We start from the raw sequence: 6,761 nt of genomic DNA, 5'->3' as shown, positions 1-6,761 counted from the left end.
GCATGGGAGGGACAAGGGGAGGTTCCTGAAGACAGATGACCACAAGCAACCAAACACCCGAGACGCCTTAGAAGTCCGCGACTGCACATCATGCGCACAAAGACCATCCTGTTGAATCGCGGACCCAAGATACATGAACTGGTCAACGGCCTCAATGGTGTTATTCCCAAGATGAACTGGCTCACCAGTGGGAGTGTTGATTGACAAGGCTTTGGTCTTCGTTAAGCTGACGCTCAATCCCCAGCCTGCAGCACAGGGTACAAACGTCTCCGTGCTCCAGTCAAGGAATGCCTTTGACGTGGCGTATAGCACAGCATCGTCAGCAAACTGAGACTCGGTTACAGCAGATATGACTGCAGTTCGTTCGCTAACCAGTTTTTTCCCAACTTTGTACTGCAGCTCGACGCCTACGTGCGGGCACATAGAACACACACACACACAGTGTCGCTCCTGGATGGCGAGGACAGACGTTGAGGACCCTTGGCCATTGGCAGGGCTGTCACCTCCAAAGCAGCTACGTGTAGTCGCATGCCCGCGGGGCACAGCAATACGAAATATTGGTAGCGACTTCGGCGATAATTTTATAGAAAAGGATTTGCTCCCCACCCTAGAGCTTGCACTTTTCCGCCGACTTGACTTGGCACTTGACTGATTCAAGACTGCCATCCAGAGCACACGAGAATGCGATCGAACCTTCCACTCGGCAAACCTGCAAGAAAGCACCACTCCCTGCTCAATACCCTATGTTTCGGGGAATCAGTTGAGCTTGAGCAGGCCGAGGAAGATTGTGCCTGAAGAGCACCACTTACTAGTACCTGAACTTACCGGTATATTGTGCTCTCCAGCGGAAAAAGTGGAAAAGCGCGAACTCCAGTGTGGGCAGAAAACCCATTTCTATCAAATTATCGCCGACGTCACTACCACTTTTTTTGGAAATAAAGTATGTTCAGCAAACCCAAGAGTATATTAACCAGGGTGTGCAGCTCCGCTTCTATGCTGCATAAAATCAATCTCACACAGATTGAAGTGTCAAGTTCGGCAAGAAGCGTGTGTTCCTAGTTGGAACAATCAACTTCATGACTATTACCGCCGAAGTCGCAACTTCTAAGTTCGTATTGTTGTCCCTCACGCGGACTTGCGACTAGTTGTTGGAGGTGACAGCGTTGCGAATAGCTATACTGGCTCTCAACGTCTGTTTATCACAACTCCATGAGCGACTCTGACTCACGCTGCTACCTGGAGCTTCACGAGGTGTTTGTCGCGCTGGAAACAAAGCGTCTCTGTAAGTTTGTATCCCTGGTGATGGTTTGGCCTGGAGAGCAGTATATAAGTGGTGCTTTTCAGGCCCAATCTTCCTCAGCCTACTCAAGTGAATTCCCCGAAACACCGTGTATTGAGCAGGGAGTGGTGCTTTCTTGCAGGTTTGCTGAGTGGAAGGTGCGACGTGCTCCTCGTGTGCTCCGGATGGCAGTCATGAGTCAGTCAAGTGTCAAGTTCGGCAAGAAGCGTGTGTTCCTAGTTGGAACAATCAACTTCATGACTATTACCGCCGAAGTCGCAACTTCTAAGCTCACACAGAAGGTTGTTGTTTTGGTCATCATGACTCATAGAAATCTCGTCATACCGTATTTTTTGTGCTAAATCACCGTACCACTAAGGTGTTCACAGGAAATTCGCATGCGCTTTTCACCTTTAGTGCGACAAGCGCCAACAGCTTCCCGTCTCCGAGAAAGATATTTTTATGTTGGTTTGCGTTGCGCAAACCGTAGTTAACCTAGATGCCACAGGCACACGGCCGCGTCTCCCACCGCGCAGTCATCCTCGCTGTACTACTACGCCAAGTCGCACCACACACACGCACACACACACACACACACACACACACACACGCACACACACACACACACACACACACACACACACACACACACAAGCCCATACATACAAGCACACACGCACACACATACACACACATTTAACTAAGTACACCTGGACACATTGCCTTGAGTGGACCCTTGGCCGAGAGGAATTTCCACGGGGAAGAGGAGAACACATGTGCTTTCTGTGCGCAAGAAGGGTTTGCCTTAGCCAATGTGTAGTTATGTATGTTGTATGTTCAATGCCTCTCCCTAGGGGACTGCCATATTCTAACTCCATGGTTATCAAGGTTGGGAACACATCGCTACCATACAGAGGATGGCGGTAAGCTGCAGACTTCATCTCAACCTTCTATGTACTTCAAGCACTTGTTGTTGTTGTTGTTGTTGTTGTCGTCGTCGTCATCGTTGTTGTTGTTGTTGTTGTTGTCATTGTTGTTGTTGCTGCACTTTCTGACTGTATTAGTATCTAGTTACAGTGGGGGACAGATACTCTTAAAGGGGAACTCCGGTCCAAAATCACCCCCATTTTTTATTGCGGAATCCATTAGAGTATGTCGTAAGTGGTAGAATGGCGAAAACCGGAAGCTTCTACGACAAGGATAACATACCTAAATTACCAATTGCAATTTTCCATATTTGGCACGAGGGGGCCCCCTCCCACCCTGTGACGTAAAACGTTCTCAGCCCGGTCCACTCAGATGAAATTTTCAAATAATTGAAGCAAGAATGAAAAGTCCTTGGCCATTGTTGAAGTGCTTGTTGTTCTGTGCCATGCCCGATTTATTATCACGACTCGCTGCTGCGTCTCTGGATGCAACAATGTCACGAAGAAAGAGGCGCCTGCGGGCTGTCGTAGCATGGCTTTCCTCTGGCTGACGCGAACCTGACGACAGCTTGGCTATGGAGAGTATGTTGGAAGGATTTTTCTCCGACGAAAAATAATCGTGTCTGCACTGAGCATTTCACTGAGATGTGCTATGAAAGAGATTTCCAACAAGAGTTTGCACAAAGCATTGGTGGCTATAAGCAGAAGCAGCAGCGACGCTTGAAGCCAGGGTCTCTGCCATCCTGAAACTTGACGGTGTATGTCATACTAATAGTTAGTAGCTCCTCTACCTCTGCTGCCAGCAAAAGCAGACCATCTTCGATTTACTTCCAGGAACGTGAGCACGATGAGGTAAGTGAACGGCATAATTTTGTGCCGTCCAGAACGTAGCTCTAAACGACTACAGTCCTACTCAAAGTCCTCTACTCAAAATCCTAGTCAGTGAAGTCGAGAATTGATGTAATGTACATGGAACGTTATCATGTGTGTTATTTCGGTTCTCTTTATCTGTAAGTTTCCATTGCGTTACTTTCCGGTTGCAGCTACACTGCCACAAATACAAGGTACAGTATGATTTGTAGTCTGGAAATTTTCCATGCTGTCATACTGAAGTGGGCACCAAAACGTGTCCACTTTTCGTACAATGGCATGAGAGCACGGGTACAGTCGGCATGTCTGTCCCACAATGCCAATATAGGGAGAGCGCACGCCAAAACCAAGGAGGGTGTGCTCAGGTACAGGCTGGAATACACCAAGAGCACAAAGTGGCCAAGAAGCTGCACGACAATGTCCTGCAACTTCTTGAAGGACCTGTTGAACGATGTGCATACAACCATTCTCGGCATTCGCAACGGCACACGGCACCGGCACAACCCCATGCTCCCGAACACAGTACAGTCTTGTGCCATTGTATCTGTCAACTTTACCAGATTGTTCGTGCAGCTGCATTGGTGCAAAGCATGCGCCCACCCGAAAACACAAATATTGCCCGAGTCAAGAATAGTTATAAATCGTGTCTGTCAACTGTTTTCTACATTCTGCATGCACATGTACCAATGATTATGTGAACGTCAACCAGGCCAAGAAGCATTATCATCATCATCATCATCATCATGTCCAACTGCTTCCTCAAAGCCCCAGTGCGCATCTGCATTGGCTTCTGGTACAGCTGCTTTATCTTCGATACCACGCAAGACGGTATCACACGCCGCTGCTTGCGTCCAAAGTATCCATGGGTGAACCATGTGTATTGTCTATACGCCACATGTCTCCAAATCCTGCACAAAACAGTTGGAGAGATGTAGATACACATACCACGAGTGTCTTCATGATTGTGTAAAAGTAAATAGTTTCAGTGTAAATAGTTTCGGATTCGAGTTAATATTTCTATGGGCTACTATACTAAAGACACTTTGGCCTTTTTTCAAATTTACATCACTTTTACACACAGTTGAAACACTTACAGTGCTAGGAATAGTATGAATGAAAGACATCGTTGTACCAGTATAATTATATTGGCATGGGTGCAATAGAACTTCATGATTGTGTGATGGAAGTTGGTGAATTTGAATACTGTACACAAAATCATTGCACAACACTTCCCATCTACTTTGTACCGGTACATGAAACATGGAAAGAAAGGAAATAATGAAACCGATTCAGTGAATCCTCACCTGTTTGACCACGGTCCACACCTTGCCCGAAATTCTTCGAAGGAAAGCAATGCCACCTCGAGCACTGATTTTTGCAGGCAAACAACAGCAAACTCTGAGTGCTGCGTGACGCACTGCAGCCCTTCCTGCTCGCCGCGTTTACTGAAAGCTGCAGGAACCTCCCAGCAACAAGTCGACTCGACCTCGCTCCACATCATGCTGCATTGTCCGCAACGGCATCAAGCAGTGCTTCTCACGCGAGCACTTGCAACCAAAGCGTTCTCTTCACGTTCATCTGTTTTGTAGTCTCAGACATATTACTTGTAGACAGTTTCGCAGACGCTGATGCGCGCTTCGGCTCGAACCTAAAAGGCCTCGGTGTTGTTGAATCCGAAGTGGCGTCCACCTCCACACCTCCCGTGGTCTCCTCTTCCTCCAACATGATGATCGAATGAATACTAGTACAAGGGTTATTGATTGAAGAAAAAACAGTGAATACCTTTTTCAAAATTTCTGCAGGTCTACCATTTGAATAAAAAATTTGGAGGTCACTGAGAACGTTTTACGTCACAGGGTGGGCGGGGCCCCCTCGTGCCAAATATGGAAAATTGCAATTGGTAATTTAGGTATGTTATCCTTGTCGTAGAAGCTTCCGGTTTTCGCCATTCTACCACTTACGACATTCTCTAATGGATTCCGCAATAAAAAATGGGGGTGATTTTGGACCGGAGTTCCCCTTTAACCCCTTGAGCGCAGGATGACTAGTACGTCATGCGCTTATATACAAACTAATGGCCCGTATCTTCAGTCTTCAGGTCTGTTAGTCGGATGGTAGTGTCTATGCCATGTGTATGAGAGGTCCCCGGTTCAGTTCCCAGCTATCGATGTACAACGATCAGCACAGCTCTTTTTTTTCTCTTTTTTACGCGCGCATACCACGCAATTAGTGCAATTTCTCAAAAATCGAACTGAGTATGCCGCTCGGCCTAGCGTGCCTTGGCCGATTTTCGATTTTGTTCTTGTTGTCGAGTGCTGGTCTGGGTCCTACCTACCACTGCCTGTGGTTGTGGCTCCCAAAGATTTCACAGCCAAGGTTTGACAATTTTCAAAAAAGACCATTTTCTTACGTGGTGCACTGACAAACAGAACCGCGCTCAAGGGGTTAAGGTGGCTGGGTACAACTTTTTAGGGGTCATTTTGATTACATTTTGACTGCATATTTGGGTTTATCAGCAAGGTGGAGATGAAATTTGAAAATGTTTTCTGGTGAATCTCTGGAGAAGGCTATTCTCCAGAGATTCACCAGAAAACATTTTCAAATTTCATCTCTGCCTTGCCGATAAACTCAAAAATGCAGTCAAAATTTTCCCAAAAAAGTTGTACCGCCCCAGCCACCATTATATTCCTTTCCTTTCTCAATTTATTATTAGTTTCGCAATCTATAACCTTCACATGCAAAGACGCAAATCCACACAATCAAGTAGACACTTCCTTTCCTCGTCATCTGTTCGGTTCCATCGTCACCCAAGTAGACCAATGTGAATTTGTCAGTCGTAGCATTCCAAGTAGCACCACGCGTCTTTGTTAATGGCAGATTGCTGTGCATGTGATCACCAACTTGGGTTATCTTCTCGGGGATGCGGTTCTCCTCTGGGATACCTGACATGACTGCTTCAGAATTGGACAACCACTTGCGAATATTGAAGCGACACGAGAACGACTGGCGGTGCATTTGTCAAGGAACGAGTGAAGCATATCGTCGACGTAGAAGTCATCATGGACGATTGCTGAAATATCGGAAGAGTATCGATCTCCGAACATGTTGGCTGTTTCTTCCAGCGCTCTTTCGGCAAGTGACCGTCCAATTCTGAAGCAGTCATGTCAGGTATAACGATTGAATTGATACACATCAGGTGCACTCTCTCGATTCGGACGCCATAGAAAGCGATGCCATTTCCGGTCCGGCTTGTTCAGCATGATCTGTAGGAACATCTCTGAAATGTCTCCCACTAGAGCTACAGGTTCCCGGCAGAAGCGGAGAAGAACCTGAACCTGGTTGTTCTGAATTTCGACTGGCATACATATCCTGGTTCATTGATGTGCCGTTCCACTGTGCCGAGGCATCTGACACGACCCTGACCTTGGTGGTCGCACGATCATTTTTCGCCACAGGAAAGTGAGGAAGGTACCAGTGGTGATCGCCGTCTTCAGCGACTGTCGCGGTATCCGCCTTCACCCTGTAGTGTTTAGTTAGATACGTTTCCCATCGCTTGTCGATAGGATTCGTACGCTGTTGGGCGTTTGTTGAGTGAGCGCTCCAGCGATTGAAGTCGTAGTTCTGCTTGTAGCTTGTAGGATGACAGGCTGGTTGGTGTCCCGTCAGCTGCACTCCAAGGATGCCAA

At 47.1% G+C, this 6,761-nt stretch overlaps 1 long non-coding RNA gene across 1 annotated transcript; it reads right to left on the bottom strand.

Annotated features, from left to right (window-relative positions):
* Positions 1–3,704: 3,704 nt before the first annotated feature.
* On the bottom strand, positions 3,705–4,891 carry LOC135806790 (uncharacterized). The gene is made up of 2 exons (XR_010551276.1): positions 4,380–4,891; positions 3,705–3,983 (listed from the first exon to the last, which is right to left on the bottom strand). It is a non-coding gene; the product is annotated as an uncharacterized LOC135806790 (long non-coding RNA).
* Positions 4,892–6,761: the final 1,870 nt, after the last annotated feature.

The sequence above is a fragment of the Sycon ciliatum genome, chromosome 1 (genome assembly GCF_964019385.1).
Source record: "Sycon ciliatum chromosome 1, ocSycCili1.1, whole genome shotgun sequence".
In the NCBI taxonomy this organism is placed as follows: Eukaryota; Metazoa; Porifera; class Calcarea; order Leucosolenida; family Sycettidae; genus Sycon; species Sycon ciliatum.
Note: the sequence above shows the minus strand (reverse complement) of the source record. Positions and strands in the feature narration are given on the sequence as shown.